The 22,198-nt window shown below is 43.0% G+C and overlaps 1 protein-coding gene and 1 long non-coding RNA gene across 5 annotated transcripts in view; one reads left to right on the top strand and one right to left on the bottom strand.

Annotated features, from left to right (window-relative positions):
- The window catches only part of LOC309367287, a 32,451-nt gene extending 29,088 nt beyond the window's left edge, over positions 1-3,363 (bottom strand). Inside the window, exons 1-3 of one of the 2 annotated variants that reach the window (XR_014166984.1) lie at positions 2,298-3,363; positions 2,160-2,252; positions 1,375-1,470 (exon numbers count right to left, since the gene is read on the bottom strand). This is a non-coding gene — a long non-coding RNA (uncharacterized lncRNA). The remainder of the gene's footprint in view (positions 1-1,374; positions 1,471-2,159; positions 2,253-2,297) is intronic. The other variant, XR_014166985.1, reaches the window with a different exon arrangement.
- Positions 1-22,198, top strand: part of PLCB1 (phospholipase C beta 1) — a 455,075-nt gene that overhangs the window by 175,576 nt on the left and 257,301 nt on the right. The window lies entirely within an intron of this gene.

Below are 22,198 nucleotides of genomic sequence, written 5' to 3'. Positions count from 1 at the left end.
GAAAGGTCGGCGGTTCGAATCCCTGCGGCGGGGTGCGCTCCCGCTGCTTGGTCCCAGCGCCTGCCAACCTAGCAGTTCGAAAGCACCTCCGGGTGCAAGTAGATAAATAGGGACCGCTTACCAGCGGGAAGGTAAACGGCGTTTCCGTGTGCAGCTCTGGCTCACCAGAGCAGCGATGTCACACTGGCCATGTGACCCGGAAGTGTCTTCGGACAGCGCTGGCCCCTGGCCTCTTAAGTGAGATGGGCGCACAACCCCAGAGTCTGTCAAGACTGGCCCGTACGGGCAGGGGTACCTTTACCTTTACCTAAGTATAATTAAAAGCATGTCTGCATGTTCTTAATTAAGGGGATCAGGTTTTCTCAAATAATGCACTCAGTCTTTGCAATTAACACACACAAAGGTTTTATACAGAACATGGGTGCAGTGTAGGCTCTGGATTACTCCATTCATCCATGGGATGCTGGGAAACGGCAGCTTTGCCCCCATATAAGTGTTGAACATCCAGCTCTGCCCTAAAAATTCAAACTGGTCAACCTCTACAGACCCTCCAGGTGCCCCTATTTTCCAGGGACGTCCCTGATTTAGAGAAGCTGTCCCAGGTTCTGATTTGATCCCCGAACGTCCCACTTTTCCTTAGGTTGACCCTATTTTCTTTAGAGAAATGTTGGAGGGTATGGAGTTATCCAGCCCCCAAGCCATCTGAAGGCAGCCCTGTATGGGGAAGTTTAAAAAAAAAAAAGTTTAATGTTTTAATGTGTTTTTACATATGTTGGAAGCTGCCCAACGTAAGCTGGGGAACCAAATAAGATGTGTGGGGTATAAATTGTAAAATTATCATTCTCTATTTTCATCAAAGACATGTTGGAGGGTATGCCTCCATGCTGTACTGAACATCAAAGGCAGACAGTTTTCACACTTATTTCTGGAAGGGAGCAGCTCAAAATTGATTGGGACAGCACTCTGAAACATCTTGACAGCGAAAGGTGCCTATTGAGTATGGGGCTGATACACTTCCTGATAAATCTCATTTCATGTTTCACCACACACCACTGCCACTCTGGACAGTGTTTTTGGTACAATCTGTACCAATTCCTTCTCAGTTCCTAGCTTTTTGTCTACTTTCTCCTGTCTATGAGTAGCTGCACCAGTCATATTTGGCTGTACCACAATGCCAAAAAGTCAGTTTAGAGTGAGGGTGGACAGTTTCAACCCTGTTTGAAGACCCTCGCTTTAACAATAAGGGGTGTTTTTTGCAGAGGTGAAAGGGTTGGAAAACATCTTCCATTTGGGCTTAGCTCTAATTAAGTAGGGAAAGTGACACATGGGTTTGTAATAGTAGTAGTAGTAGTAGTAGTAATAGTAATAATATACCTGGGGAGAGAAGCTTTTTATGAAACGCATCTGGCTGGGTTTCCCAGCTGGTTGCTCTGAGTGGCACCTTTTCTCTCTCTCTGCTCTCCACTCTTCCTGAGGAAATGATAGCTGTTCCTTCCAGTCTCCCTCTTTTCATTCTTGGATTGCTGATACAACTACCTTCCACTGCCTGGTCTTCCTCTCTCCTGTCTAATCCGTCCTCCAGGCACAAGCTGAAATCTGAAGCCTCGCTCTCCCTGGGCTGGCATGCCAAGGGCCTGCTATTCTTCTGCTTGCTTGCAGCCTGCCAGTTTGTCAAACTGTGCCAAACCTGGGCTGGCTCTGTAAGCTGTCACCCTGCTATATCTGGATAATGGCAACAATCCTGTGTCTACCACCATAATTTCTGACTGGTGTCCTTGTTAAGAGTGTTGGACTGGGAAGACCTAAATCCTCCTTTAGACATGAAGAGGAACCGAGTGGCAACCTTAAACCAACCAGCCTTACGTAAATCTCAGCCCAGCCCAACTCTTGAGTGGGTTGTGAGGATAAAAAAAAAAAGCAGAAGCCTCCTTGGAGGAAAGGCAGAATAGAAATGTAATGAGCAGATTAAGTAAACAAGGTAAAATAACTATAATCTGCCTCTTTTGTGCCAGGCCGTCATGAAGTAATTGTCTTTTAGCAGAAGTCCTGCAGTAGCTAAGCTGCCCACCCCGCCAGCTTCCCTCCTTTCCTCTTTCTGCCTACACACTGCAGCCTATTCCAGTGACAGAGACACTAGTGACTATATTGCGGCCACCCACCTCAATAAAAGAAAGGGAGACTATGCCTCCACGCTCCTGCTCCTGTCTGCTTCAAAGAGAAAGAGAGAGACTGGCCATTGTGATGCTGCCCACCTGGAGGAGAGACTGGCCATTGTGACCTCATGCTGACCTGCCCACCTGGAGGAAAGAGACTGGCCATTGTGACCTCACGCTGATGCTGCCCACCTGGAGGAGAGAGACTGGCCATTGTGACCTCACGCTGATGCTGCCCATCTGGAGGAGAGAGACTGGCCATTGTGACCTCATGCTGATGCTGCCCACCTGGAGGAGAGAGGTTGGCCATTGTGACCTCACACTGATGCTGCCTGTCTGAAAGGGAGGTGGAGAGAGACACTTCCCTCTCATCCTACATGTCAACCACTTTCATAGGAGAGATGTCATTTGCACCCTGAACCAGATGGGAGATTCTTCACTCGCACCCCCTTTTTTCCTTTCAAATGCAAGGTTCACCTCTCCTCAGGCAGACAGGCTCCACTGTCCACAAATGAGTGTGGGGTTTGTTTGTTTTTGCATAGGATAGCTTCCTCTCTCATGCCAGCTGTCAGTGATGATAACTTCTCCCTGTGCTATCTCTTCCTACTGCCTGCCAATTATGTATCCGATGAATGGGGAGCCACTATCCCCATTAACAGCCACCGTCTGGAGATGACAAAGCAGCAGAGAGCCAATTTGCAAAGCATTGTGTTTATTTCCATAGAAAACAACAGGAAGCTACAATCTAAATTAAAAGCGAAACTAAACTCCCGTGTTCTTCAAGAGCCACAGTTCTTACAATGATGCTTAGTACCATAGATGTTTGATATGACATGTCCTCTCATGCTGTCTTCCCTCACCCTTTCTCTGTCTATAGTTGCTTAGCGTGATACATGTTGAGTTCTTATCTTCCTTCTGCCCCGGCCGTTTGTCAGTTTGGGATACTGCTGGCCTGCGGAGGAGAAACACAGCTGGCAGCTTTATCGGCCTTTTCTGAGTGTATCACTTGCCAGGATGCCCAGCTGTGCTACTTTGTGGCATAACCAATACTCAACTCAAACTGTGATTTATCCCCCAGCTAGTGACTATTTCAACACACATTAAGTGCACCAGAAAAGGCCAAAGGTGCCAGAGATGCCAGTACAGTTCCAAAATAATTATTGATGCTGGTGGGTTGCCTTGGTGCCCAACTTGTGGATTTCCTGGTAGAGCCAGCCTGGCCATAGGTAAAGGTAAAGGGACCCCTGACCATTAGGTCCAGTCGTGGCCGACTCTGGGGTTGCGGTGCTCATCTCATTTTATTGGCCGAGGGAGCTGGTGTACAGCTTCCAGGTCATGTGGCCAGCATGACTAAGCCGCTTCTGGCGAACCAGAGCAGCGCACAGAAACGCCGTTTACCTTCCTGCCGGAGTAGTGCCTATTTATCTACTTGCATTTTGACACACTTTTGAACTGCTAGGTTGGCAGGAGCAGGGACCGAGCAACAGGAGCTCACCCCGTCACGGGGATCTGAACCGCTGACCTTCTGATCAGCAAGCCCTAGGCTCTGTGGTTTAATCCACAGCGCCACCTGCGTCCCTCTGATCCAGAAGGGCTTTCTTCATATTGTTATAATTTCAAATGATAATTGGCATGAAGATGTTCATTCAATAATTAAACTGTATAACCAGAGTGATCGAAACCAACAAAGCCTTGGTTCCAAATGAGGAGCTTGTTAAAGACCCTGCGTGCTTAGCTTGGCCACACATTTGGGGGTGACATTTGTGTGGAGCTTATGCCAGAGCTTATTCATGCCTAATAGCCCAGGCTGAGTACACAGATGTGTAAGTACATGTCAGGGGGCACAATGGGTCAGTGCATCTGGCTGTTAATTAGAAGTTGTGGGCATTGCAGGGGATTAGACTCGACGACCCTCGGAGTCACTTTCAACTCCCATTTGTGGCTGTGGACAGACTCTTTGCAAAATGACCGTAAAGTGCACAGAGGGTGTGTGACTCTGATTAGCCCCTTCCATGTGTACCTTTGTATGCAAATAAATTTCTAAATAGTCCTATGGTTATACATGGATATAATTACTATAAAAATCCATCGTCTTGTAGCCTCACATCTTGCCACTTTGTCTGCCATCACAACACATTTTGGTTTTCCCGGCAATCTGAAACCAACGGGATTGTCTTTGGAATTAAATATTTAATAGCTTTAATTGCTCCAGCGGCAGCTGATTGGCTTTTTCAGCAATGTGATGCTCTCCAAGCTCCCATCAGCATTTTCGAGAATGTATGGGATGACCTCATTCTGCTAAAGGTTAGAGAAGTTGAGTTAAATTCGGCAGTTTCATTGAAGTCATCACCACATATATTTTTTTTATTGATTGATTGGTTGATTGAAATGTTGCTCATCTTTGCCTAGAGTAAATGAATGCATATTGGCCTACTAACATCATCCTTTATGAACTCTCGTAAATATCCACTCTTTCCAAACCCTCTTCTTTTCCAGACAGAGCCAAACCAGTAGGAAATAATGGAGTGAAGATACATGTTGTGACACCATTGTGTCAGAGCACTACTTTGAGGCTGATTTGTTTAACTTCTCTTGTGTTCCGGCTTGCAATCCTTCTAGATTATCTTTTCATGAACATGACATAGTTGATTGCAGAGTGCCAGACGCCTTGTGTTTTTCTGTGACATAAAACACAGTGCGGTCCATTCAGATGGTAAACTAGTATTCAGTTCCCATGGAATTAGGCTTTACTTGAGCCAGTATCTGGAAAAGGGGGCCAACATTGAGCAAGCCATAAACAAAGAAATGCTGTGTTGTCCCTTGAATTGGAAATATTACATCTGTAGTGGGTGTTTGCCATAACAGCACATTGGGACACATCAAGCTGATAAAGGAACTGTGAGCTCTTCAAGCGCCTGAATCTTTTATGGTGTGCAGGACTGCAAGTAATCCAGCTGTTTATTTGGCTGATAGGGTATGCCCTCATCATGGTTGAAGAGAAGCAACAGCGTATGGATTCTTCCATTTAGTGGGAACAGGAGTGCACTGTGCATGCATGCGCAACTGATGTGTCCAGGTAGAATTCTGGTGAACAGATGGACAAACTGAACAAGACAAAGGGGAAAAACAACCATTGCAACAATGGGAGGGGAACGTTGAGATTTGATAGGATAAAGGAGATCATGAAATGTATTTCCAAACTAAAATGGCAAAGTATAGCATGATGGGGCATAAATGAGCACTAGGGATGGGGGAGATACTTGATTTAGTTCTGATTTAAGGGTGGATATATCAACTCTGCACTTTGCAAAACAATACCACACCAATACACAGGTATCAATTCACACTTATCTGCATTTTGTTATGCAGTTCTCCAGGCAGGGTTTACATAAATGCACATATCAGGGGGAAGTGTGCATGAAAATGAATACAGTTGTACCTTGGTCGCCGAACGCCTTGGAATTTGTACATTTCGGCTCCTGAACAATAAAAAACCGGGTGTGAGTGTTCCTGTTTCCAAATGATTTTTGGAAGCTGAACGTCTGGTGCAGCTTCTGTGGCTTCCGATTGGCTACATGACGCCATGCCTTGGTTTTTGAATAGTTCCTGAAGTCAAACAGGCTCTTGGAACTCATTCTGTTTGATAACCAAAGTATGACTGTATAGTAGTGAAAATAGCTTACAAAACATTATTTTAGGGGAAGTTTGCACTAAAACGCTGGTGAATGTTCATGATTTTTTTTAAAAAAAACAAATTGAAGAAATATGAAGAGCTAAATTTATGAGTGAAAAAAAATGAGAAACGGAGAAAACTAAGATTCACACATTCTTCCATCTATAGTAATTTCAATGCTATTTTATCTTTATCATGTGCTTTAGTTAACATTTTTGTTTTGAAGCAGCAGCAAAGCAACAGAGAAGTAAGCAAACTCCTTTTGAAACCCATACTGCTAATGCAGTGCTTTTGTTAATTTAAAAACTGGTAAGATTTATCTTCAGAAGATTTCTGTTTTCTACAATTAATCACAGAATGACAGAAGTCAAAGCTCATGCTGCCTTATTGTCAAACCTACTCAAATCATGAGTGAATGAATTAATAAACAAACTAAAACAGCAAATAATACTTTGTGGTTTCTTACCCGGCTTTTGTGCAGAGAGATTTGTGCCCGGTTACTCATAACTGGGCTTTTTCTAAATGGGATTGGATTGGATTGGGACAGGACGCGGGTGGAGCTGTGGGTTAAACCACAGAGCCTAGGACTTGCCGATCAGAAGGTTGGCGGTTTGAATCCCCGCCACAGGGTGAGCTCCCGTTGCTTGGTCCCTGCTCCTGCCAACCTAGCAGTTTGAAAGCACGTCAAAGTGCAAGTAGCTAAATAGGTACTGCTCCGGCAGAAAGGTAAACGCCGTTTCCATGTGCTGCTCTGGTTCACCAGAAGCGGCTTAGTCATGCTGGCCACATGACCTGGAAGCTGTACGCTGGCTCCCTCAGCCAATAAAGCGAGATGAGCCCCAGAGTCGGTCACGACTGGACCTAATGGTCAGGAGTGCCTTTACCTTACCTTTACCTGGCTTTTGTGTAGAGAGATTTGTGCCCGGTTACTCATAACTGGGCTTTTTCTAAATGGGATTGAAAGAAATATACTTTTTGAAGCAAGAGTACAGGTAAAACTTTGGCTTAGAGGTGTAGAATTCGTCTCACAAATTTAACTTGAATTTTTTCTTATTAGCTGGCAATTTGCTCATAAATTCTGGTGACTGGCTCACTTTCCTCCATTTGTTTAAATATTATTTAAATGATGCTCATTTGATCCTACCATTTCAAAAAATATTTTGCAAACTCCCTCAAACCTCTTTCTGACATGGGAAGGAATCTCTGCTTTCCCCCTACTGTGAATGAACAAGTCCTTATGGCACATCTCATTAGGTAATCTTCATCAGCTGTTGGTTGTCCCTTCCTTCTAGTTTGTGCCCTCATAGTTGTTCTCCTTGTATTCACACCAGGAATAAAGGTTACCGATCAAACCAAATTCTTCTTCCAACCAGTGCTGCTCCTTACTGGCTCTTGACTGGACAATACCTGTGGCATCACTAATCACACCCACATACCATGCATGCACAACTTCTGGGATTTGAAAAGGGATTTTCTCACTTTGAAAAAGATGTACAATACAGGGCTAAACCAGATGCATGCATGTTTTTAATTAAAGGGTTTCTTTTAAATTGTACAGTGGTACCTCGGGTTACATAAGCTTCAGGTTACATACGCTTCAGGTTAGAGACTCCGCTAACCCAGAAATAGTACCTCAGGTTAAGAATTTTGCTTCAGGATGAGAACAGAAATTGTGCTCTGGCGGCGCAGCAGCAGCAGCAGGAGGCCCTGTTAGCTAAAGTGGTGCTTCAGGTTAAGAACGGACCTCCGGAACGAATTAAGTACTTAACCCGAGGTACCACTGTATACAACTACTAGGGATGCCAATGGCGCTGTGGGTTATACCACAGAAGGAATGCGGGTGGTGCTGTGGGTTAAACCACAGATCCTAGGATTTGCCAATCAGAAGGTTGGCGGTTCGAATACCTGCGACAGGGTGAGCTCCCGTTGCTCGGTCCCTGCTCCTGCCAATCTAGCAGTTTGAAAGCACGTCAAAGTGCAAGTAGATAAATAGGTACTACTCCGGCGGGAAGGTAAACGGTTTTTCCGTGCACTGCTCTGGTTCACCAGAAGTGGCTTAGTCATGCTGGCCACATGACCCGGCTCCCTCGGCCAATAAAGCGAGATGAGCGCCGCAACCCCAGAGACTGCCACGACTGGAACTAATGGTCAGGGGTCCCTTTACCTTTTCCTTTATTCAACTACAAAGCAGCTGCAAGAACAGGCAATGTAGCAAGTCACCAGTGGTTAATGGCATGTGTTTCTTTTCTTTTTCCTCCTTTCTGTAGAAGTCCAATGTAATGCTCAAATATGGTCCAGGATAGTGGGCAAACAACATTCTAGCAGCCATGGTAGCATCCATAAAGAGTCTCTTTAGATTCCTTGGTATCTCTTCCTCCACTATTCCGAGCAAAAAGGTTTTTATGAAAAGTTATCTTAAACATTTTAAAAAACTCATTATAAATCATTTCCAAGAAGTCTTTCGCCCTTCTACAAGTCCACCACATATGCATAAAGGTACCATCATTATATTTACATTTCCAACATATTTTGGTGGAATTTTTATACATCTTTGCAATCTTAACTGAGGTTAGGTACCAACGGTACATCATTTTTATGTAGTTTTCCTTTAACGAACTACATGCAGTAAATTTTAGATCTTCCTTCCACAGCAGTGGCGTAGCGTGGGTTGTCAGCACCCAGGGCAAGGCAAGTAATTTGCGCCCCCTAACCCATGGATTTGTGCCCCCTAACCCATGGATTTGTGCCCTAATTTGCGCCCCCTAACCCATGGATTTGCGCCCCCTAACCCTAACCCCCAGATGTTGCGCCCGGTGCAGCCAACCCCCCCTGCACCCCCCACGCTACGCCACTGCTCCACAGCCTTTCCCATGACTCGAGTAGGATATTATGTCCCAAGTCCATTTTACCATTACATCTTTAACCATGATGTCCTTTAATCCATTATCCCTTTCTTATTTATTTATTTGTTTATTTATTTAAGGTATGAGTTACATCTCCGCACATACACACGGAAAGCGCCTGGGGGAATGTGCTATAAAAACTCTAGAGATACATATATGCTGAATTGAGCTTTTAAAACTTTTTTTGTTATAGCTGCATTCCATGTTTATCAAGCAGTAGTTCCTCCAGGCTGATCGGAACCTTCCTAGTATATACTAAGGGAAGAAAAGGCAGTTGCCAGGTGAGAGTGAAGAGTAAAACAGACATGTGGATTCTGAGTGTGTGTGGTTTTTTTAAAAAAAAGTCAAATTATGGGTATTTTATTACTTCCACTGAAATTGCTGGATCTTCAAGTGCTTTTGCCTGACTGGATTGCATCCAGTTTAACTGATTCTATTTATACAATCCATTTTGAGATTTGCGTTCTCCCTTCATGTATATTTTAGTATGGTATATGCAAATAGTTGAAATAGTTTCTCAAACATTAGCTGAATCCAGTCTGTTTTAATGTTGTTTGAATTCTGTTACCCTGCTTGTTTTCCCAGGTATGCCAATTTATAGATTAATCTGGCACTTCTTAATGTGTTCTATAGCTTCCTAGCAGCCTGCAATTAAAACACCAGTGGCTTCCTTATTCATGCATTCAGAACCTTTTCCAGGATTTTTCAAAAGCCCAGTATGAGCTGTGTGTGATGATGGTATTAATCCTGCCTTGTTGCCATCTGGGCAAGGGATGAAATCAACTTATTTTTAGCTGACAGTACCTTGTCCAGTCAAAGTTTCAGGATGATTAATTTTCCTGGGAGTTTGTGTGACGGAGGCTTGAATCTGCAAAGCTACAGCTGTCTCCTGTTGGCAACCCTGGGCTAGTTATCACCAAGAGTTAAGGTAGACAGGCACTTCGTAGCAGTTGAGAATGTCGTATCCAGATGTAATTCGTTGAGAAATGGTACTTAAACTCGACATGCTGTTTATATGACAAACAGGTGTATGTTGTGTTCGTATCTAAGATATGAGTGCCCTCTAGGCTGAGGATGTTGTCCTAAAACTAGTCTCTGGGTTTGCTAAAGTGGTGTGTCTAGCTCAGACAAAACACCAGTGTGCTGCAGCCTTAGAAGTTGTGTGTCGAGGTCCCCAGGGCCACCCCAAATAACTCACACATCACACCAAAATTTTAGTTTAAGTTTTTGGCATAATTTTGGCCACAACTTTATTAAAATACATATATGTGAGTGGTTGCTTAGGCATTGGTTGCGACTAGCTGCCCCCACCATGGGGGACAGTCTGACATTCTGCATGCATGCGAAAGTCAGAAAAGGGGAATACACTTGGGGCTAGCTATGGAGCAGGGAACCTGCCCTCAGCCCACCCCAAATGCAGCCAGGAGCTCTTGCAGTGGCCCGAGCTCCCTTGACAGGGTGGACAAGCAATAGTTAGCCCCCGATTCCTTTAACAGAATCCCTTGCAGCAGCAGCATTAGAGGGGCAGGCACAGCCAATCCATGCCCCTCAACCAACCAAACCATAAACCAATGCCAAAACCAACTGGCCCAGCCAATCTGCCAGATGGACAAAATTCCTACCGGGCCCTTGCCTCAAGAGCAGATGACCCCATGACAGCAAGGTCAACCAAACAACCCTAATTCTAGGGAGAGGGGGACGGGCAATCCGATACACGGGCGAAAAGAGGAAGCCCTAGCCTTGTGCAAAGAATTTTAGCATTTCTGGCTGTCAATCAACAAATGGCATCATTAACTTCTTCCCAACGACAAGGAAAGCCCAATCGCATTAGTGGCCAATGGTCAGTTAGCCCGCCCCACAACTTTGGTGTGTCCTGGTGGCCCCCACCGCAACACACGCTCTCCATGAAGGAGAACACGCTATATCAGTTCAAGAGTCAGATAATGTTCTCTTGTAAGACTGTTTCTCATGTAGATGCAAACTGGGATCATTGACTTAATTTTACTTAAAGTCAGATTTGTAAATAGCAATAATACTTCACCACTTTGCAGCCACAGTTGGTAGACATTTACTAGATATCTGGAAATACCCGTGAAAACATGTACTTCCCCCCTGTGATTTCGAAAGACAGAGCTGCTCAAAAGTGAGGGCACATAGTTAAAAGGAAGTTGAAAGGTAGAAGCAAGAGTCAAATTTATCCAACATTCTTGGCAGCAATATTGAAGATTGGGTAGAAGGCATGCCACATTTTATGCACCATCAAATAAGAAGGCTTTTGAAAGGAAAATGGCATAGAAGGTGAATTTACAAAGACCCACACATCACATCACGTGACTGATTAAAACAAACTGTGGTTTAATGTGGACAAAGCGCAAAATATGCTGGACATGTTGCTTTCTTCCTCACTGATCAAGTTTTGGCACTGTGTCTTATGTAGTCACCCAACCACACCCTGCTTTCCTGTCACACTTTCTGAGTGAGGCTCCTTTAGCCTATTTTGACAGCTATCATGGGATGAGGAGTTGCTGCTGAAGAATAGACGGCTGAGAATTTCTGTCCAGCTTTCTCTTCTCGCTAGATCGGAAGAAGAATTTGCATTACAATTCAGCACCAGCTCTTGTAGATAGAAGCGAAAACAGTATCATAATTTCATCTGCTGCAATCACTGAAGCTTACACTTAACACTTGAATGGAGATATTATAATACATATAAGAAAATTGGGAATCTGTTGCTTCTGAGGTAAATTAAGACCAACAACAGCTGCACTTGTTTCCCAACCATGCCTTCCAATCTGTGTGTGATTAGTGAATTGATTAATCTGAAACTACTGGCAGTACTGTACAGCTCTGCTGAAAAAGCAAGGGCGGTCCTTCTTAAATCTCCAGGCGGCTTTCATCTCCTTGCAGGAAATCTCCTTATGTTAATACCTGCCTGTTGGTTATAAATGACACATTGGGCTAATATGAACCAGAGAGATCAAACGGTGTTGGCAGGGCTCCCTAACTGCAACCAGGATAAGAACCGCATCACATAACGGCAGAGGCAAAAACATTGGTTGCGAATATGGTGTGTTAATAATCTCCTTCCAAACTTCCCACAGGCTGTAGAATATCAGCGTTGAGTAATAATAAGAGGATGATGACACAGGGTGAAATTCAACATCACATTATTACAGACATTCAGTCTGCAGAAGTACACCAGCTTGCCAGACAAAAAGATCCTTCTTCCTACCAAAGTCAATTTCAGGGAGTGCAGGAGAATGTGAAACCTCATTGTGTTAGTGGAAGCCCTTGTGCAGGACTTCTGCAGATGAGGTTCATTGGGCAAATCCTTAGGTGGATTAAAAGATCAGGGTGTATCTTTCCACTATCATGCCTAGAAAATCTGCAGCAAAGTATTTACAAAATGTTCATAATGCTAAAAAGTTCTTTGGATTTTTTATTGATATTATTTCTATTAGTTTCTAATTTCTATTTTTTTTAACTGTTAATTGTTCATTTGAGCGGTTGTCAGTCCGTCAGTAGATTATTATTGTTTATAGCCAATGGCTGCCACAATACAGCATGAGCAGAAATCACACAGCTACAAAATCGAAGATATTACATGCACCAGACCAGGACAAATCTACAATGTCTAAATTTTTTTAAAAAAGCATTCCTTCTACTCAGCATTCTTAAGGTTGGGCACTTGCACTCTTGAGAAAGGTTGCCCTTCTCATTCTTGCTGCTAGTGCCACCCTATAGCTGATGCATTTATCAACATCTGCCACTTGAGATGCAGGGAGGCACTATGGGCAAAATTTTGTGGAAGAGTGGCGTACAAATAAGCAGATGGTGATGAAGATGATGAAAGAGAGTCACAGTGTATTCTCGAAACACAGTTCTGCAGTCTCCCCAGCAACAGGCCTTTTACATCTTTCTGAACACCAGGCTTAGGATTCCAATGGATGCAAACCACAGAGGGCCAAATCAGACATACCATTATTAAGTGCAAACAGGAATTGGACCAGCACTCTCTCCTTTGCTGCTGTCCTCCCCGCCCCCTGAAGCGCCAGGTTAGGTACTTTGGTTGTAATCTTTCAAAACAAGTTATGTCTGAAATGGGGAACTGTGTTTTCATGCTCATTTACTCGCTAAGATTTGAAAACATTGTTTGATCCTGGTTAGTAAACAGATCCTTATTTCAGGCTTAATGGGAAACAGTACATTAAAGAAACAAGGATCAAAGTGTCAATGCTGGTACATAAGAGGAAGACTGGGTGCGCTCATGTCCCAATGCTCATTCCTGTCCTAACAAGCTGTGGTTTATTAAGCCAGGAATGTTAGCATTCAAACCAGCCCATATTTCTACCAGTTACATATACAGCCACCTTTCATCTCACATTTTGCAAATGAAACTATCCCTTCTTGGAATTTATCAACAGCATGTCGATAATTCGAATATGGCTCATCACTGTCGCACAGTACAAAATGTTGCACCATTAGTTCTGTCTCATTAAATTCAATTAAAATCCAGAAAGTCATTGGAAAAATTCTCAGCACCAAGCTAATCAGACTCTGTTAATGAAAACCAATTGCATTGTGATGGAAGATTAATAGATGTGAGCCTGTAAATGCACACATCAGAAAGTCTTCATAAAAAAAAGAAATACAGCAGTCATGATGAACTTCCTGAAAACAATGGGTGGAATTATATGTCACACTCTTCTGAACTCTCCATCTGTGCAAGCATTTCAACTTCCCAAATGGAATTATTCCCCTTCCTCTCATCTCGTGCACTCTTTTCGAGTTTCTCTGACCCCCCCCCCGCCCAACACAATTCTGGGGTGTACAGGTGGTGGAGAGGGGGAAAGCCCCATTGCACAAGCAGAAGTCATTGTGTAGGGCTTCCATTGATGGGCACATTAAGTGTGTCCCACCCAATATAATTGAAATAGCAAGTCAGACCAGTGGAAGGTTTAATCCAGCAGTTTGTTCTGGTTGGCTCCTATCCCAAACCCTGATTAGAATGAAGGCCCATCAATTTCAACAGTGCTGAGTCGAATACTCCCAGGAAGACCACAAGCAGGGCAGGAAGGCAACAGCCCTTCTTTAATAGTTGTACTTCATCACAATACTAGCAGTATGATGGGACAGAGGTAAAGGTAAAGATACCCCTGACCATAAGGTCCAGTCGCAGACGACTCTGGGGTTGCGGCGCTCATCTCGCTCTATAGGCAGAGGAGCTGCGTTTGTCCACAGACAGCATGTGGCCAGCATGACTTCTGGCGAACCAGAGCAGCACATGGAAATGCCGTTTACCTTCCCCCCAGAGCGGTACCTATTTATCTACTTGCACTGTGCTTTCGAACTGCTAGGTTGGCAGGAGCTGGGACAGAGCAATGGGAGCTCACCCCGTTGTGGGGATTCAAACTGCCAACCTTCTGATCGGTAAACCCTAGGCTTTGTAGTTTAGACCACAGCACGACCTGTGCCCCATATGGGACAGAGGTGCTTACGTAATCTGGCAGGTGCCTTTTTGCTGCTGCTTGGAGGGATTAGGTGGCAGTGTGGTGTCCCACCATATCATTTGCTTCTGAACCACAGAATTTACTTATCTTCTAGTAAATTTATCAAACCCACTATTTAGGCCATCTAAGCCAGCAGCCACCACTGCATCATATAGCAGTGAATCATGTATGTATGTATGTATGTATGTATGTATGTATGTATAATTTAACTGATGCATTTCCATCCAGCAAGAACCACTCAAGATGGCTAACATTAAAAATAACAATAAAACAAAATCTTTAAAAAGCAATATTGAAAATCAATATAACAACCACTCAAAAGGTAAAGAGTAAGTTTGGCTGGTTTGGCTTTGTTTGGCCAGAGAATCAAGAAGAAAAGGACCATCACTGGTAACAAATTGTCACTTGTAACTATCAATGCAATTTCAGAAGACTTAAATACTCAGAAGAGGGAAGAATCTGGACAAGTGTGCAGGTTGATTCTAAAAGAAGCAGCATTCCCTTAAAGTGGGTGACTGGAGAGGGAAGAGATCAACCTTCTTGCATTCCCAGTAAATATTGTTCATATGCATGCCTATAGTTAATAAAATGAAAATGAAAATGTAACTATGAAGTATACCTGAAGCACAATGTGTAGCTTGGCCTTTAATGTAACTAATAAATAAATAAAATTAACCTTCCATTTTCAAAAATGGCAGATCTGAACAACAGAACAGGTATGTGGACAGCAAAATGTAGGGAGTTTTTACTTTGCTGTCACATAAGAGTATTTTAATTCTCAGTCCTCTGTTCTGGGCAGGTGACCCTAAAGGAAATGAAGCTGGTATTTTGCCATGATATTATCTGTTGGATAAGTAAACTTCCTGAAAAACCGATTTCTGTCTTACTGCTTCACATTGATCATTAAAGTTATGGAGTGCATGGTCTACTGCTCTTTCCTGCTATTCTGAACAAGTAGAGACTCATTGTATGAAGTTCTTAAACAGCCTTGGCTAAACAGTACCGATTGCTGTGTTTCAGTCTTCAGTTATTTGGTGCTATCATTTGAATGCAAACCTTTCAGCCTGTCCCAGATTGAACTTTTTCTTGTCCGCTTGGAATATTGAACAAAGAGGGATTGAACAGTAGTTTATTTCTTTTCAGTGGTTTAAAACATCTGCCAGTCTATGCAGTTTTAACCTGCCAAAGTGCAGGGATATGAAGACTGATTAAATATTAATTCTGAAGGGGGATATTTGTATTTTCTATTTAATTATTTGCTGCATTGACTCTCTAACATCTATGTGGAGAATCAGCTTTGCAAGTGGTGAAACTGAGAAGACTAAAAGCTGATTGCCCTTATGGTTGAAACTTAGTTAATAGCATGACTCTCATAATTGATTTGCCCTGTATGGTGGAATGTCATCCATTATTATGAGCAAGGAGAAGGATTGCTTGTGCTGTGTTGTAGCTCTTTTCCCATTTACACACCTTTGGATGCAAGTAGAGCTTGTAGATCACTGGTGATCTTAGTGGTTCTTAATAGACCACATCTACAATAGCCTGTCAAGTGTCACCTTCTACAAGGTATCCATGCAGATCCTAAAATAGAAGGTTTGTTGTTGTTGTTGTTGTTGTTTTTAAAATGACAACCTAAAATGTAATAGGACTCATTTTGGATGGGGAGTAGCTGGGCTGTTTAGGTTGCTAGCAAAACAACCGAAACGGTCAGTTAGAAATTAAATTAAATGGACTCAAAACAGGTGAATGACAAGAAATGAGACTTGTGTTTGGTGGTTGGGAGTAGTTGTGTTGTGTTGATCCCCAAGCTCCGATGTATTCATCTGTTTTCCCCAAAGGCTTTAATTGTGAATCCCAAAAGTCAAAGGATTGAGTGGTGGCTGATAGAACCTAGACCTGGTGAGGTGTCTCAGAAGTGATGTGGGTGGAGCCTAGGAGTTCACATGGGTAGAGCCTAGGAGGTTCCTGCTTGCAAGGTCCCTTTCCTCCCTCGCAAAGGAACAGTGGAATTTTAAGCAGTTTTGCACATCAGCATGTGACACAACTAGGATTATGCTAAATGGAACATTACAGGCTGACAAGATTTTCAAGGACTGCATTTGGGTTAAATAGCTATTCCCAGTGAAAAACACAATTCCTAACGATGGAGGTTTAATCCTATGTACATCTTAATGTTGTATTCATTAAAGCTACATTAATGATGGTAATAATGATCATTATTGTTACCTACACAGGCCCTGCTGCAACGCTAGGCCAGGTCAGAGGGGAACTGTTTATGGGTTGCCAGAGCACAGTATGCTCCTATCTCCACCTTCACCTCTTGGTTTCCATTGTTCCATCCATCTTCTGGTCACTATCCCTGTCCCCTTCTTTTTCTCTTCCTCAGCATCTCTTCCTCTCTTCCCTTCAGCTTATTTTCTTCCATCTATTGATTTCCTTTTCTTCTTCATTCCCTACCATCACATCTTTCCTTTTATTTATTCACTAGTCCTTCCACCCCTTCACCATCATTCCTCTTCTTTCCACCCTTCACCATCTCTCACTTGCCGTACTTCCTTCTAGCCACATCCCTTCCCTGTTTTCACACTTTCTCACCCCCCCAAACCAACAAAATATTAACTCTTCTCCCCTCCATCCCAGATAAGTAGTAGTAGTAACAATGATAATAATAGAAATGGTTATTCACTATCTTTCCCAGGGCAACCCAAAGCGACTTGCAACCATCCAGCCAAAAAGACAAAGAAACTCCCACAGAGCTATATTAAAGCCAAGAGGAAAAAGAAATACCGTATTTTTTGCTCTATAAGACGCACCAGACCACAAGACGCACCTAGTTTTTGGAGGAGGAAAACAAGAAAGAAAAATATTCTGAATCTTCGAAGCCAGAACAGCAAGAGGATTTGCTGTGCAGTGAAAGCAGCAACCCCTCTTCCTATTTCGGGCTTCAGGGATAGCTGCGCAGCCTGCATTCACACCAAAAGACGCACACACATTTCCCCTTACTTTTTAGGAGGGAAAAAGTGAGTCTTATAGAGCAAAAAGTACGGTACATTAAAAACATCTCACCACTTCTAAAAATGCCATAGAGATAATTAAAGGCCAAAAGCCTTGTTATAGAGGAAGGTCTGTGTATTTGCATAGAATTGTAGGATCATTTAGTCTACCCCCTGCAATGCAGGAATCTTTTTGCCCAACGTGGGACTCGAACATACCGCAACCCTGAGATCAATAGACTCATGCTCTTCTGACTGAGATATGTGGATGTTATACATTTTAAATTTCTGCCTCAAAGGGAGACATTCAGCCAGTGTGCTATGGCACCTGGCGTGCCTTGAATGGTGGTCACGGGAACTGTGGATTAAAGCAGCTGATTCTGAAGGTCTTTTGCTAAGCCTAGGAAGCAGGATGTCAGTGGTGTTTGTTATATGCATAGACCCATTGCTTCTTGCAGCCTGCAGAAAGGAAGATTCTGAATAAAATTACCCTCTCTGTTTTTCCTCCTTGCAAATAACTACTGATGCTAATTGCTCAGTTATAATGTTTACCTGTTCTGTGATGATGCTGATTTAGGAGCAGATGTAATGATGAATGCCATGAAATGTAATTAGATACTTCTGGCTTGCTCTGTTTTGCAAGCAAGTGGGCTGTTCTAATTTCCGAGCACAGATAGCACAGGTAGAGTACAGGCAGGAGTTTGCATCCTGCCTATAAAATCATTGCTCGCTCATCTTGATTGGAAATGCAGCCTATTGTAACATCATAAATTCAAATTCAGTTGTTTGTGCTTTCAGTAGTTCTTTCCACAAATCTAAATAGGGGCTATATTGAGATGACTTCAGTGTTCCATTACCAGCTTGCATCGGGAGAGCTTTTTGGGTTTTGTCATGCATCTCCTAGCAGAAGTGCAATCTTTAGTAATTGGTTTATTGTAGACTTCCATGAGTAATAAATGCCTGTTAATGCAGTTTACCCATTCACTTCAATAAAATTACTCCTGCTGCAATTTTAAATAATCTGCTCTCACATTTGAAAGTATATCAGTCCTCCTGACATTACCATCTGCGGAGCAGAAAGCAAGTGGTTTCAGGCTTAGACTTTGGGTGACATTTTTAATTTCCATGCATGGATTTAGGTTTATACTGCTGGAATTTCTCTGCAGGTTATGTGGTCTGCCTCTTTGCACTGAGGCTGAATCATCCATGGCCAAACCTTATTCCCACAGATTATTCTGCCCTCCAAAAAAGATTTCCCTTGTTGCTTTCTCTATTTTAAATTTGCCTATTCTCAGAGAAACCTCTCTATACAACAACGTAAATATGTCTTTTTCTTTAAAATGTTTTTAATTTAGTTAAGGACTGGTGCGGAATAGTGGCTAAGAGAATGAGCTGTAATTTGCAAAGCACAAATTTGTCTTCAGGGTAACTTTTCTGAGTAACCAGGGGATGAATCTACACTCAACACAAACTAGACTGTGAATGTGCTACAATCAGAAACTAAGAAATGCGCCACAGGTACCGTATTTTTCGCCCCATAAAATGCATTTTTTCCCCTCCTAAAAGTAAGGGGAAATGTCTGTGTATCTTATGGAGCGAATGCGTGGTCCCTGGAGCCAAATTGCCCAGGGGCGAAAAGCAGATCGTGCTTTGTTTTGTTTTTTTAGAAAGAGGGAAGGGGGTGCTGAAACGAAACTGCTGAGCAGCTGATCAGCAAACAATCGGGAGGGAGACAAGGCTGCGAGTAAAGGAGGCTGCCTGGGAGGGGGGAGGTAAAGACAGCGAATTTGCAAGGAGAGGAGACAGGAATACTAAAACAAGCAATGAGGAGAGAAATTAGAAGAAAAGGAGAAGCAAAAAACTGCTCCAGCTGAGGAAAAGACTCTCAGGCAAACAAGGGGGAAGGGGGTGTTGAAACGAAGCCACTGGGCAGCTGATCAGGAGGGAGATAAGGGACACTAGCAATAAAGGAGGCTGCCTGGGAGAGGGGAGGTAAAAGCAAATGGATCCTCAGGATTTTTGCATTGGGTCACCCCAAATTCACCATCAGATCACATAGCATGTCCATGGCTACAGCCTGCACCAAAGAAATCACACATCCACTGTTTCGTGGGGCCGTAATGGCACAAAAACATGGTTACAAAGCACAGATCCACATGGATCCTCAGGATTTTTGCAGTCTCACCCCAAATTCACCGTCAAATCACATATCATGTTTGTGGCCACAGCATGAACCACAAAAATCATACATCCACTGTTTCGTTCAGAATATTTTTTGTTTTCCTCCTCTAAAAACTAGGTGCATCTTATGGTCAGGTGCATCTTACGGGGCGAAAAATATGGTAATTTAGGCGAATGGCAATGTGAAAGGCAGTATTGTTTTTTTATGAATGTAGGAATAAGTTATGTCAGACTATAAAGAAATATACAGAACTTCCCGATTAGTCATCCACTTTCGGGGACTGTGAAGATGTTCCGGAAGATGTCACCTGGAGACATTGGCCAGTTTATTGTGATGGTGATAAGCTTAGTGGTCCCCCCCCCCCATGTTTTATCCTCCCCCTTCCTTCTCCTGCTTCAGTGTGGCCATGAAAAGGATTTGAGAAGCTATCATTCCTGATTTGAATTAAACATAGTTAAGCATTATGCCTGAACACCAAACGCTTGTTAATCAGTAACTATAGATTGTTTGAAACAAGTCAACTTTACAACATGTGACTTAAAGTTTCCTTGTTTCAAGAAAATTATAGCAAAGATGAACTACAGTTTTCCAGGTTAGACAGCAGTGTGTCATTTTGTCCAATAAAAAACAGAAGCGGAAGCTTCCTAATTTATTGTGACTGCACCTGGGGAGGACTGAGTGTATGTTTGAGAATCAGACAGGAGGACAGGCTCTTTTCCATCTCCATATACTGTAGTGCACCATAATGTCTGAGGACAGCCTTTGGGCTGATTCCAAGAATCCATATGAAAAGAAAGAAACTAGCCACTTGCTCTGCTCCACAAATGCTTGTGCAGGAGTTTTAAGAGCACTGCAATAGATTGACTCCCATGCTTCTGTTTGTGCAAGCTGTATTTTTCTTGCACGGCAGTCGAGTACAAGGAGTTAAAACAGACTTTCCTTTGCAGGAAGCACTTTTGGATTCACCATTAAAGTGTTGAGCCTCAGGAGAGGAACATTTTAGATTCAGTAGAGTTCTCAGTTTCTGGGTTTAGGAGAGACTCAAGGAGGAGAGTTATTATGTCCAAGCAGCATGTTTATTTCAGTTTAGATTAAAGCACAACTAAATGGGTTAATGTACCAACAGAGTCTGGAGTGAAATAAATTTGACCCATTGAGATAAGCAGTTAAGATCAGAAAGTAAAACTGTGGTACGGTTACCAAATCAAGTGATTACTATGGTGCTTTGCTTTCTCCGGAATAGGAAATGTTATTTAAATAGTCATGGGGATATGCTTCTCACTTTAACCACTTAAACCATGATCCAGAATCCAGCATGCTTAGTCCTCAGTGCATATTTCTGCAGATGGATGTGCAATAATACATTGCAGCTTGGTGTAAGGTAGTTTCATACACCCCTAAAGGAAATCTCTAAAGTTATCATCTTGCAGTATAACTGACCCACACTTGATGGCCTGTGTGTGGTCAGATGGCAGTGATATCATGTTTACAAGAACGATAAGAATAAAGTTAGAAACTGCAAGGATAATAGTAAATATACACATTTGCCATAAATATAAACTCACCATGTCTGTCATTCACAAGTCGGTGATGTTTTGCTGTCTGCCATATCACACAAATATTTCTTGTTGCACTCTTAGTCTGACCCTTAAGCTTGTTTTTCCCCCCTATTGCCATGGAATATTGTAATCAAAAATTGAATTACTACTACAAACCTACCAGCAAAGCTGTAATCCCATACATTTTCAGAGCATTAAGGTTGATGCTAGGGTTTCTGCATGCAGATTTGGTGATACATTTATATCACTTATTGGGGTATATATGAGTGGTTTATTATCAGCACAGAAAGACTGGTTTGAAATCTCAGGCAGAAGCAGTCCCTGGTGGTAGAGAAGCTATGGAGCAAAAAGGCAGAAAGTTGGCAAAGCAGACAGTGAAGTGAATTAACAAATACCTAAAGGCAAGGTAGGTTGATGCCTGAGGGGAAAACTGAAGAAGTTAGTGGTGTGTGTGTAAAATTGTACCAGACCTAAGTAGAGGAGCCTGGGTGCTTGGAGGAAGATGAAGTAACAAGAGTTTTGAGCAAGCTTAGGAGCCAGGGTGCCAAACGGAAGTGAGACGGATTAGGCAGAAGGCTTGGAAGCTAGAAGAAGAAGAGGAGGAGTTTGGATTTGATATCCCACTTTATCACTACCCGAAGGAGTCTCAAAGTGGCTAAGATTCTCCTTTCCCTTCCTCCCCCACAACAAACACTCTGTGAGGTGAGTGGGGCTGAGAGACTTCAGAGAAGTGTGACTGGCCCAAGGTCACCCAGCAGCTGCATGTGGAGGAGCAGAGACGCGAACCCGGTTCCCCAGATTACAAATCTACTGCTCTTAACCACTACACCACAGAAGCATGGAGTTTAAGAAATGAACTGGTCTGGGATAAAGACTTACATAGGTTTTGGAGACCTAAGAGGCTGTGAGAAGATAGTAGGAAATAAGTCACATGGAAGATGGAGCAAGCTTGTTTTATGCTGCTCCAGAGGCTAGGACTTGAGCTAATGGATTCAAATAGCAAGAAAGGAGATTCTGAGTAAACCTTAGGAGGAACTCCAATAGTAAGAGCTTCTTGACAATGGAATGGACTGCCTTGGAAGGTGGTGGCCTCTCCTTCATTGGAAGTTTTCAAACTAAGGTTGGATGGTCATCTGTCAGGGGCCATCTGTGATTCTTGCATTGCAGGGCTTTGGACTAAACGACCCTTGGGGTCCCTTCCAACTCTGCAATTGTATGATTCTAT

This window comes from Podarcis melisellensis (genome assembly GCF_964234715.1).
Source record: "Podarcis melisellensis genome assembly, chromosome: 3".
NCBI classification, from domain to species: Eukaryota; Metazoa; Chordata; class Lepidosauria; order Squamata; family Lacertidae; genus Podarcis; species Podarcis melisellensis.
The sequence above is the reverse complement of the archived record's forward strand: the minus strand, read 5'-3'. Positions and strand labels throughout refer to the sequence as shown.